The 12,356-nt window shown below is 43.3% G+C and overlaps 1 long non-coding RNA gene across 1 annotated transcript in view; it reads right to left on the bottom strand.

Annotated features, from left to right (window-relative positions):
- The window catches only part of LOC129784664 (uncharacterized), a 132,973-nt gene that overhangs the window by 97,557 nt on the left and 23,060 nt on the right, over positions 1-12,356 (bottom strand). The window lies entirely within an intron of this gene.

Raw genomic sequence — 12,356 nt, 5'->3', positions numbered from 1 at the left:
ATAGGCCACAATGTGTGAAACAGGAAAAAAAACCAGCATTGCCATAACAGCTCCTTTGTGAATGGCGCGACAGGGACTGAGGCTTGTGTTTATATGAGTCTGTACAGATCCACGTATAAACACTGGGCTGGGCTGGGTCAGTGAATGTACTAAATGAAGGCACCATGGCATTGTCCTGCATTGTCCCACTTGATTCTAATAAAAACACTTAGCAATGCCTAGCCACATGTATTTCTGACCTGCTAGGTAGTGTGTTATTGCACTTGCTTCCTGGAATAACAGAAAGGGAACTTACCTTCTACAGAAATGAATCTGTGGCCAGAGATATTATGATTAAAGTAGGCTTATCACATAAACAGGGCTTCTAGTTATCGCTGCATCACACCTCACAGCTTCTGTTCAAACCACAGGCTGCCTTCTAGAGGCACCCAGTATTTAGCACAGGTGATGGAGAATTCCCCGGGTCTGAATGCATTCATTTTTTCCCCACATACACATGGAATGGGAAGGTTTTAATTACCATTTCCCCCCCTACAAGTGAGTTTAGCATGTGCTGGGTGCTGCGTATCCCTTAATCACACAATCCTCCGGCTGTAGAGTCAGCTAGAGAGGGGGATGAGGGAAGAGAGGTCTGTTTCGGATTAAGGGATTGTTCCAAAACTTTCTGTTCAATGCAAAAAACAAAACACCAAATGTTTGCACCGTGAAATGGCCAGAACCTTTCAAAAGGGACAGGATGGGAAGAATAGAGCAGATGAAAGGAACTTCTTGCTATGACCTGTTCAAGGATGGCAAATGGAGAACCTATGAATGGCCATTAGAGAGGGTGAGAATTAAGTTACAAGCTTGCCACAGGATAATAAAGGCTTCACCATTCCTCAGAATTATTACATTTTTCAAACATAAGGTTTTCATTAATCTTTTTTTAAGTAGAGAAAAAAAAGTATCAGTTCCAAAGTAAAAAAATCCCGCATAATTCAACACTTTCCAAAATATTAAAGTCTGAAAAAGTATGAGGAAAATATGATTTGTGGCTTTCTAGACAGCTAGAGATTAAGGAAGGAGGTTACTGGCTTCTCTATGACTCTGTATCACTCTCTTCCCCTCTCATTCCTCACAGATTTAATCTTGGAAGCTTGCTATATAGCAGGCTCATCAAATGGGGAAGTCATCAGTAACTTCTCAGTAAGTCTTCCATTTTAATAGGCCTCTGATTAAGGGAAGGATAATTTAATGTGCTCTAAAATAACACCACCAGTATCATTTACATACTATGTTTATTTGCGGGCTATTTTCCCATGAAACGTAAATGGAAGTAGTTTTTTGTCGATATAAAAAGCAGACGGATGTTTGTATATCATGAAGGATCACACCAAGACCTGAAGCTGAGGTAGGGCTGCGAGTGACCATCCAACTTCAGTACTGACTGGGAACAGGTTACTGCTTCAGTGGACAATTTTATTTTTCATGTAGAATAAACCAACAGCTCAGATCCTATGGGTCAAATGCTCCTCTCTTAGCTGTTGGTCTGATCGTCACTGCTGAGAAATGCAAACGTCTCTTTCCCTTGCAAAACCATGGGATGTTCAATTCAGTGGAATAAAATCAGGCAAAAGCAGGAGGTTTGAGTGCGTTTGAGGCATCCATACATGTCACTAGATGGCGTTGCGAAACAGTTATGGTATAGATTGGGGGCAAGCCACCAGGCTGCGCAGGTTGGACAATAGGCTGCTGTGTTACCGTGGGATGCCCCCGAGAGCGGTCAGTAAAGCCGCCTTGGGTACCAGCTCCCAGCCCTTTCAAGCTTGCTTAACTCACGTGTGAATAGGCTGAAAGAATCAACTCGTGGAAATCGTCAGCTTGCTTTCCCTACAACAGCCCTCCACGCTGCTCCTGCGAGCGTAGCTAATCCACTGAAACCGGGGACGAGCTGTTTCCATACTGGATACGGCCCTAACTTGGAAAATCTGTCAGGCACGTTTCTCATGTCAAGCAGACGTCTCGTTTGCTGCCTTCCCTTAAAGCCTGGGATGGAGCTGATTTTCTAAAAATGATACAGGGAGGTGCTATGTCTATTAATATTTAACCTTAACAGTTTAAAAAATAAAAGCTAGGAGCTAGCTTGCCGTGCTGCTGGGAGCTCTGGGAATCAAGCTGGTCTCCTGTCACCCACTTCACCTGGACCAGGGCTGTCAGCTGAGTTTCGCTCTGAATCTCAGCTCCGCTCGGCTTGCCCCCCCAGTCTGCCCTCACTGATGGTTGTGTGGCTACAACTGGTGGATACGAGAGGCGAGAGTGATCGGCCGTGCCTTTACAGTTTAACTAACAAGTTTGCTGATGATGTGTGAGCCCAGAAGAGCCCAGCTCCCCCGCAAGAGCTGCACCTGTTCTGCCGGGCCAGCAGGCTCATGTTTACACAGGGTCAAGTCACACCTGAAGCTTGAGTGGGCACCGCCTGTTTTCCTTCTTCTTTCTGCACGGGATGTGTGTGTGTATCCAGGACTGGAATAGCAGAACGAGACGGAGCCGATGCAAAAGGCTAATACAGTCCTTTAGGACTTATTCCCCTGCCAACAAGATATCCTCCAGTGCTCTGCCCAGCTCAGACTTAAGTGACTCATGCACCATGAGCTCCTGCTATCTCCCTTGGGAAGTTACTTGCAAAGTTTTAATACATCTCCTCCTCAGCCTCAAAAGCCTCACCCTAAAGTTGCCTTTGTCCAGTGATCCCATCACCCTAGACTTCTCGGTAAAAAATCGCCTTCTTTCTGATTCTCTATATCACAGCCCAGTGGCTTGTCATTTTCCCAAGCTTAACATATCTACTCCTTTCACTATCCCCTCATCAGTCAGTCTCTCAGTCCCTCAATCACTTGTGTTGTTCTTCTCAAAGAGAATTAAATCTCTCCCTCTATAAATAGTTCTGGTTGGTGTTCCAGTCTGCTGCTGATCTTTCCATTACCAAAACTTCTTGAAATTTTATAGCCCACCGTCTGCTGTGCATGATGGCATGCAGATGTTAGTCATACAGATGTCAGACATTTTTGGCTACCAGTACAGCACTAAAGAAATATTTCTCTAACACAAAAACTTGAGATCTTGCCTTAAATGAACTAAGTAATGAAAGGTTAGTTCTGTACTGAGTCCCCTTTGCTTCTTGCTGTTGATGAATAAAATCACATTTTGCCACTCACATTCAGGGGGGAAATGCTCATTCTCCTCCTTCACAATGTTCCTTATAAATCCCTAAAACCACCTCTTTGCTAATGTGCCCCATACCGCTGCCACTGATTTAAATGACAGAACTTTGGCCACCACTGGTGGGCTACCACAATGGCCTGGTGCTCTTGCCTCCATTCTCTTGTTGTCCCTTCAGCTCTTGCATCCATCCGCGCACCTATTGTCTTCCACAGAGATTACAACCCCCCTGAAGAAGAGATTTTCTTGCCGTCCCAGATTTTCAATTGCAGGTACAATAGCATCCTGGCCACAGCCACACTACTAACGGCCACCATGGATGAAATCATAAACCCCTACCCCTTAAATGAATTCTTAGCAGTTAATAAGAAGAAGGTTTTATCAGATGTAATAGTGTATTTCCAAGGCTGAGATTAAGGACAAATAGTCTCAGAGTGTTGGTCACAGTTTTAGCACCAAACAACTATTACCAATAGATATTTGCGGGTAGTTTTCAAGGGGGGGGGGGGCGGGGCGGGCATTACTGGAGGTGTGAAACCAGTATGTTTCCGTAGAGAGTTTTTGAGAAATGGTGTTGTTAGTCAATAACAGAACTGGGTTGCTTTCTCTGTTTGTTTTTGGTTTTTTTTTTTTTCCCCTCTGGAAGGGGTAGCAGCTATAATACTAGTAACACAAATGAAAATCAGAGAATAGAGTCTGTGGAAAAAGAACGAAATGGAATGGGTATCTGATCATCTTTGTATCCTGCACAGATGTAATGGATCCCAAATGGCTTCAGAGCACATGGATATGTGGCCTCCTGCTTCTAGAGATTAGAAAACCACTCGCTATAGGAGGTGAAGTGAATGGCTGCTTTGTAAGCATCTGTGTCACATGGCCATTTAACATCAGCTGCCTCTGTAGAAAGGTCACTAAAGAGAACTAGAGATCCAAATACGGTGTCATTTCCAGCAGCAGAAGATGTGTTGTGCCCTATACTGTCACAGCTGGAGGTGGCATCAGCATAAATTAGACTTCTTTACTCCAAAAATGCGGATTTTTAAGATATCTGCAAGAAATAAGATATTTAAATCCTGTTTTACCCATGCCTACGTCACTGTACATAGTACTTAAGACTACAATCTCTTCTTGGTAGATAGCAGATTTCAGTTCCTTGCTCTCTGTTTTGAGTGCATGGACACACATATACACCCACAAAATTTTGTATTTGACTAGATGATGTCTTCTATATCTTGATTCTCCCAGCACTGACACATATGAGTAAAGCGGCTTTAATAACATTTCTGGTCATTTGTGTGTTAAATTTCCATTGCTACTGGAAAAAATCCCAGGCCATCTCCCCTCAGTGGAAGCAGGAGCTTGCTATAGTAATTATGGAAAAAATAACAACATCCAGACATGAAAACTTGGACCAATTATTTCACCTGGGATCTCTTTCACAACATATTTGCTTTCTCATTTCTTTCTCTCTCCTCTTTAAGTTTTGGAAGGCTGTGATCTCCCTTAAGTTTTCAGCTTAATTGTATCCTATAAATATGAGTAAAATGCAGGAGTCTTCACTGAAGTCAGGAACTTTGCCATTGATTTCAAGGCAGCTGGGTTCATATATCAGGAACACATGTGGATTTACGTACAAGGCCGCCTTTAACATGAAAATAAGAAAGCAAAACCAGCAATGGAAACATCAGTCCTTACTGTGTATTTCTCTGAAGCAATCTGTTACACAGATTTCCCTCCATTTTTTGTTGGTTTTGGAGATCATGAATTGTCAGGGAGAATTTATCACTGATATAATTCTCTAAGGTGAGGTGACAGAGAAATAAATGCACTTATTTTGGTCTTCCAGGTCTGCTCAGTGCACACCTCCTGCCACTGCTTCTCTTGTGACTCAGTCCATTTATTGGACAGAAATGTTGAGGACATTGGACCGCTTTATCCCATGTATTTAGACAGAAGCTGCCTGGACTGGGAAGTCGTTCTCTAGTCGTACAGTATGTAGAGAAGTACCAAACTCAATGGCAAGAACTTACTGCACTATAGTAATACTAGTGCTTCTAGTACATGGGCACTGAAGTGCTCCATAAGTAGCCTGCAGCAATGATCTATTAGAAAAGGGCAGTGACTGTCTCTGAATGCTTAAAAACAGGAATATACATGGTCTCTGTATATTGTAAGGGAAGCACATCCAAAAAAATAAACCTTGAAATGCTATCTAATATATAATATCAGATGTGTCATTTCAGATGTGAGCCTCTACAGGGGTATAATCCAAGAACAGCAGCAATATATTAATAAAACATGCTTCGACCACATTTTTTCTGGCAGATAGTATTTTTGCACTGTAGCCCAAAATATATAATGAAATCCAGATCTCGCTAGTTGCTGGAATGTCCTTTGTCAATAACTGTGAAAAATGTCTCTCACCCTGCAGTGCAAAACTGAGCAGTGGAATTTATGTGCATAAGTTCTTCCGTCCTTAAAAAGTATTTTTTATCCTGAATGAAAATACTGACACTGATTGTGCATGGCAGAGACCACTCCCTACCTCTGCTGTATATCCTAATCCCTTCTGCACCAATTTTGTTTATGTGAATTTATTGCCTGTGAAGTAGACTACCTTAGCAACCTCAAACCCCCAGATTTTCTATTTCTGTTTGATTAAAATTAGTACCAGTATTACTGAACAGGAAAGAAACGCATACATACATTTCCTCAACCCGAGACACTGTATCAGGGACCAGGATCTTTTTTTATTCTTTGCTTTTTCTGCTAGGGAAACTATTAGGATGCAACTGCATTGTTAGTTTTTGGCCTGGTGGAAACCTATCCACCTGGGGGGATACTTGGGGTTTGGTTCCAACCTGAGCTGAGATTAGATCACAGCCCTTAAAAAATAAACAAAACAAAAAAACCCCACCCAGTTCCCAAACCTTTTGGACCAACGTCATGGCTCAAGACTTCTCATACCATTCTGCACCCTCTTCATATGCTTTTAGTTGAAATCACCAGAGTAGTCAGCATCGTTCCATTGGCAGCTGCTGACCCCTCGCCATCATCTCATGAATTATGGTTTGAGAAGTAGCTGCCTACATGGTTCTGTGCATACTTCTGCTTCCAGAAGCAGCTCAGCAGGTTCTGCCCCAACACAGCCACAGAAGGGAAACAGAATCCTGCAAGGCAATAGGAAGAAGCGTATTTGCCAGCCAAACAGCATATTCAGAAGGTCAGCAAAGCAAAAGAAACCCCTTAAAGGAGGCTGTGGATCTTCACCCCACTCTTAATGATTCCATAGCTTCTGACTCGATTTTCTAAATACTCAAGTTTAAAGAGATACTTGCCCATTTCCCCCCTGTCTCCCAGTGTGCTTCTGCAAGGTTTGGGTAATAGATGCTGGTGCTGAAAACTAGTTCACGGAAAGAACTTCGGAGCCCTGGACTTCCAAATACTTGTACTCCTTTCCCCTATTTTTATGACCCCACCTGCAGACCCCTGGCCTGTGGAGCACTTGACAGCCAGAACACCCACCGCAATGGGTGCCCCCTCCTCTGCCACCCACCAAGGAAAGATTCCAAAAACGCCTGCAGAGAAGATCTAGTTCAGCCCAAAGGAGATGAGGGAGAGCCACAGGCTGCCACTGAGCGAGACACGGGAGTGCTGATTCACATGAAGGAAAGAGAAGAGAGTGGCTCCACTGAACATTAAACACCGTAATGCATTTGATAGCATATAAATAAAGACCAGAGCCAGGAATGTCTGCAAGTGAGCACAAACAGCCTGACAAGGAGCGGTAAGTTATCTGCACATGATAATATTCCCAGCTGTCACTTTCAGGCTCAAACAGTCTTCAGCCTGACCTGAAGCAAAGGGACATAAACATGACATTCTCATTCTACTTCAGTCTTCTCCCGTGCCCACCTTGCCTTGCCTTGCCTCCCTAGAGCCGTACAAGCACAACGGGAGGTGGAACTTCAATATACACTGAAGTGCTTTTCTGACTTCGAACCATCAGAGGATTTGAACCTCCTCCATTGACGAGTAATGAACATTAGGACAAGAATGTGCGCAGCCGTGTAACTATATCAAACTCCAAAGCATTCTGACACGTAACCACTGAGAGTAATCACTGAGCACAGCCCTGTTTTGGAAGGCTTTTCTATTGCTGAACTGTAGCACAGTATGTTTTTTAAAGATGACCCTCCTCCATGCCTACCCCTCCAATTTCATAATCAAAACAAGTCTTTAAAAACAAAAAAGAACAAATAAAAAAAAACAACAACAAACACAAACCAAAACCAAACCAAACAATTCTTTCATTTAAATTACAGGGTGCAAGAAAAGGATTTGTAAGCCAGAATATTTTAGGACAGATAATGAGACCCACAAATATGTAAGGAACAACCCCCTCTGAATCAGTGGGCTCTATTTTCTGGCAGAATCTCATTGAAGTTCCTCTACCGGTGCAGAGGAGAAATGAGTCTTTCCCGGTAAGTGAATGAGGTGATTGTACTGCAGGACAATTTCTACTTGATCTTCTTCCAAGTGTGCAGAGCCGTAAGTGGTTGCATTTGGACAAAACAGTTGTTGAAGAGATCAGACCTGGGTCTGAGATCAGACAACACTAAGAATCCAAGTCCTAGTATTTGTGCAAAGAGCAAAATTGCATAAGCACCAGCTTCCATCCTGCTTAAATCTGCTTTGTACCACAGACTGGGGCCACCAGGGCCAGGAGAGAATTCCCACTGTGTTCAGAAGGGCTCAACGTGGGCTGGCAGTGCCCCAGACAAAGGAAGGGAGAAGGACAAGGAAAGTGCATCGGAGAAAGGAGGTGGTGTGGATCACTGTTCAGACCCATGCCAGCATAAAGCCTTCTGGTGCAGAGGTGCAAAAGCGAGATGAGAATCCAAGCCCTTGCAGCTGGTGAGTTCATTGCCGTGGCCAAATTCATTTAGCCGTGCAGGCATGTGATTTGGGAGGGGTAACTGACAGCGCTTCATGGGACATCTTGAATATTAGCATCGTGAGATGCCAGGAGTACAGCTTCCCTGTGGGGTTATGCTGATGTGAGGAGAGGGATGTTGGCCCCACTCATTGATGACTGGAGCTAACGAAGTCTCCTTTTCCTAATCATCTCAAGAACTATTTCTGTGACTGCCTGCCTGTAACTACCCCAAGATTATTTTTGTAGTTTTCTGCATGCTACACCTCAGCAGCTGTATCATCGAGAAACCATTTGCAGTGCATGGCAATGGCTTTCTCACTCCCACCAGCTTGTGACTCGGGAGCACCGTTTGCAAGGCCGGCAGATGGCCATCCCTGTATTCACTCGCTCTCAGGGATAACACTTTCGCCTTAGTGTACATAACATCGGTTGCATCAGTCAGTTTGGGGTAGAACTTGTGTCAGTCCTGGCCAGATGATGTTTTGTTCTCTCTGGCCGATGTTTCCATCCCAGATGTCAACCAGATGTTGAACACGGAATGGGTCGATGCGAAAGCCTTCTTCTCACCAGGAAGCTCTGTAAACCAGACAAGGTGAGGTGCTAAACTCAAGGTCAGCGCAAGCACGGGCCAATGATAGCACCCAGACATCAGAATTCCACTGCATCTCAAATATAGCCTGAACCTTTGGGGCTGCAACCCTGTCAGTACCTAGCAAGCTTAGCCTCAGGTTAAAACATTTCATTTTAACATTTTTAATCTTTATTTTTAAAGCCTGAAGTGTCACTTTGCGTCACCAGTTTCTAAGCAACGTTGCTGGGGACTCTACAGAAAAATGGATTTTTAAAAAGTGAAGACCCAAATGAGGCCAACCTATTTATCAAAAGCGCCTTTCTATTTTGGGAGCTTGATCTGACTAACCAGGCACTGCTCTTTTTATTACGGGTCACTGCTTTTGCAAGCCTCCCTGTACTGACTCCTTTTCCTGCTTACATACAGGGGGCTGCAGCGCAGTTCCCCTGTTTACACTATTAGTTGTTATTTCTCCAGCTGCTGGCTGGGTTGTGACCCCAGTCAGATCACTAATAATAGCCTCCTCCCCTCTCAGGAAAGCCAGGAGCCAGCGGGGTTCAAGGAACCTGTCCCTTCTTAGAGCATCAACCATGTCTGGCTTCACAGGATTCAGGCTCTGATGCTCTCGGCTCTAATAACCCCCCACCAGCATCAGCAGGGGAACCTACACCTGCTTATCTGGCTCCCAGCTCCCCAGCACTGGACAAAGCAGCTGATGCCAGTTTTCCCAAGCCCCTTGACTCCTTTCACCTTCCTTGTAAGCTGTTTCTCCCACATTCTCTGGAGGATTGCCTGGAAGTCTGTGTAAAAGGAAAGCTCTTCCCACTCACTTCTCTGGCTGCCTCCTTCCTGCTATCTTATTTCTACAGGCTTTGCAGGACTGAGAAAGGATCCCAGTTCAGGAGGTAGCTGGCTTTCCCACTAATTCCTTAGCAGCTGAAATAGTGTAGTTGTATGCTCACCCCTGGACACGCTTGGTGTATGTATACATTTAAGTCTGATACCTAAAGCAGAATATAGAAAGACTTAAGAGTACTGTCATCCTGAAACAGTTATATATTTTCCCTTTGTGGGCACAGCATTAACTTTCAGTTCCTTATTAAAAGCGTTCTGAGGGCTACAGGGTTTGTACATTGCATTCCACCTTCCTCAAATCGCTCATGTCAGTTCAGTGGGCTAAAGAATTCATTTCCATAAGCCTCCACAGAGGCACTCCTCAGGGGTGGGTGCTGTTTTGGTCTCAAATTTCCCATGTAGATGTGTCCATAGGGATCTCATTCCATCCTTTTGCCATGACTTCCAGTCCAGCCAAGAAGGTCTCTTAGAGCCTTGATTTGAAGACTAAGCAACAGAAAACCACCACATTCTTGAGGAAATTATCCCAGGGGTTGACTGAGACCACTATTAAAAATTTCAAGCAATTGCAATTACTTCAAGTCTCCATTTGTCAAGTTTTAATTCCTAATCATTCGTTATCCTTCTGCCTTCCTCTACCGGATTAAAAAGCAATTTATTTTCGGAAGTGTTTCCTGTGTATGCATGAGAAGATCATGGCCAACATGTGGCTGTGCCTTCCACATAGTTCTTTCCTCACCTCCGTTTCAACAGGATCCCATCCAGACACCTGGTCACTTTTTGAACCCTTTGCAGTCCTTTTGAAAAGCTTCGTGTGCATGGCAGTAACCACCTTACTGACATTACACATGGTTTCCCAACTTCTTACTGGGATGCTGTCAGACCTTCTCCTTGCTGCAATATCACATTAAAAACTTATTTCTAGTGATTTATATACTGTGACCTGTAAGTTCCCTATAGAACAGCTGCCTCCTAGGATATTGGTCTTTCCCTTATGCATGTTTCATGCATTTATTTTTTTTTTTTTGCTTCTTGCTGTATGGCCCTTTAAAATATATGTTCACTTTACCAGGAGTCCCATGTTGGCCCGTATAAATTATTTACTTTCCAAGAAATTCTGATGCCAAATATTTCCAGCACTCATTTCAAGCTTATTCCTCACCTCAAATAAAGATACTAACAAACATCAGCCTTGAGAATAACCCCTGCGGCTCCCTTGCACGCTAGACCCTCCGTACAGCTGCCTTACAATCCATCATCTTCACTGATCTGCCACCCTTTGATATGTTTAAGACGGATTCTGTAGCATGCTAGTTTTTTAATCAGGTTGGGAGAGCAAAGCAAAGTCCTCACAGAAATTCTTTAGCTTATCTGTAATTGGATGGGATAGGCAGGAGAACAAATACGGAAATCTGTTCCTTTGCTGTCATGTGCTGAGTGTGTTTTCCTTGGCTTCATTCATGCAGATAAGTGATGTTTTGCCTCTGTGGTTTCAAATTATCACAAAACCCAAGAAAATGGAGGTAATTTAGCTTTTTGTTGGTTGTTTGTTGGTTGTGGGTTTTTTGGGGTTTTGGGTTTTTTTTAAGTAATTTACCCCAAATTAAATACTTGGCTTCAGCTTTGTAGGCTCACTTCTTTTTTGAACTTTGTAATAAAGCTGGAGGAAACATTGAAATGAAAACCTCAATTTGAATTATAGTTTCTTTAAAATGTCACAGTGAAACAGTGTAATGTTTAGAGACTTTTTTTTTCTTCTCAAGATTAATAAACTAGCAGACCGGCCACTAATTTAAGTGGAAAATGTTACCCACCCTTGCTCCGCAGAACTCCAGTTTTGTGATCCTTGTGAGGTACAGTCCTCCTACCTCCCAGCGGATGCAGGATGTGATATTCTGGGAGAAGCTGAGCATTTTTGCACTCACGTTCATGTGAGCACAGGCATTCAGCATCCTCCCCTACCTCCAGGGCAAACCACCAGCCACAGAATTGCAAACTGCGGACACATATTAACAAAACCACTATTAATGTTTATCAGTGCATTGGACAACTTAAAGTAAAAATGAAGCAAATGAGGAAAGAGAGAAAGAAAAGAAAGCTTTTTATCCTTGAAACATTAACTTCAAGGGAAATAGAAAGTAAACCTCCCCTCCCCCCCAAGACAACTGAGGTCAAATCCAGTGTGTTATCACAGAAACGTAACAGCATCTTTGTAAATAAGTGAAATATTGGAAAATAGTAAGAGTAATATTAAGGTCTTGGATGTTTATGAGTGTTATCCATCACCTACAATGAAGTGGTGTTTTACACTGAAGGCGCATGACACACTGAAGGCGGTGTGAATTGGCTAAAGACCAGGTGCTGGCAGCATAGCTGTGCCCGTTTACATCAGCTCAATAGAATGGTGTCATTTACACCATGAAGGGAGAGCAAAGGACGTGACCTTGTCCTTACCTATGTCTCCGTAGGGATTTTTGCACCTTTTTTCTTTTTTTTTTTTTCACTGCTAGTGCACATTCAAGGGAAATACATGCGATTCTAATTTTAGTACAATAACAACGTAAACATTGTGATCTCTTTAAAAAGTGCAAATTAACAAACAGCCATGCCCATATGATGTTTGCAGAAAACACTATACCGACATACATGAAGACCTGCCAAAGAAATTGGTTGGAAAGTGAAGAGAAATTGGATTTCTCTGGAGAACTCCCAGAAAGAAAAACAAACAAGGAAAGGGCAAACGGGAGGCAGAAATAATGGGGTTAAAACCCAATAACTCTGAAATACTGGAGC

This window comes from Falco peregrinus, chromosome 6 (assembly GCF_023634155.1).
Source record: "Falco peregrinus isolate bFalPer1 chromosome 6, bFalPer1.pri, whole genome shotgun sequence".
NCBI lineage: Eukaryota > Metazoa > Chordata > Aves > Falconiformes > Falconidae > Falco > Falco peregrinus.
Note: the sequence above shows the minus strand (reverse complement) of the source record. Positions and strands in the feature narration are given on the sequence as shown.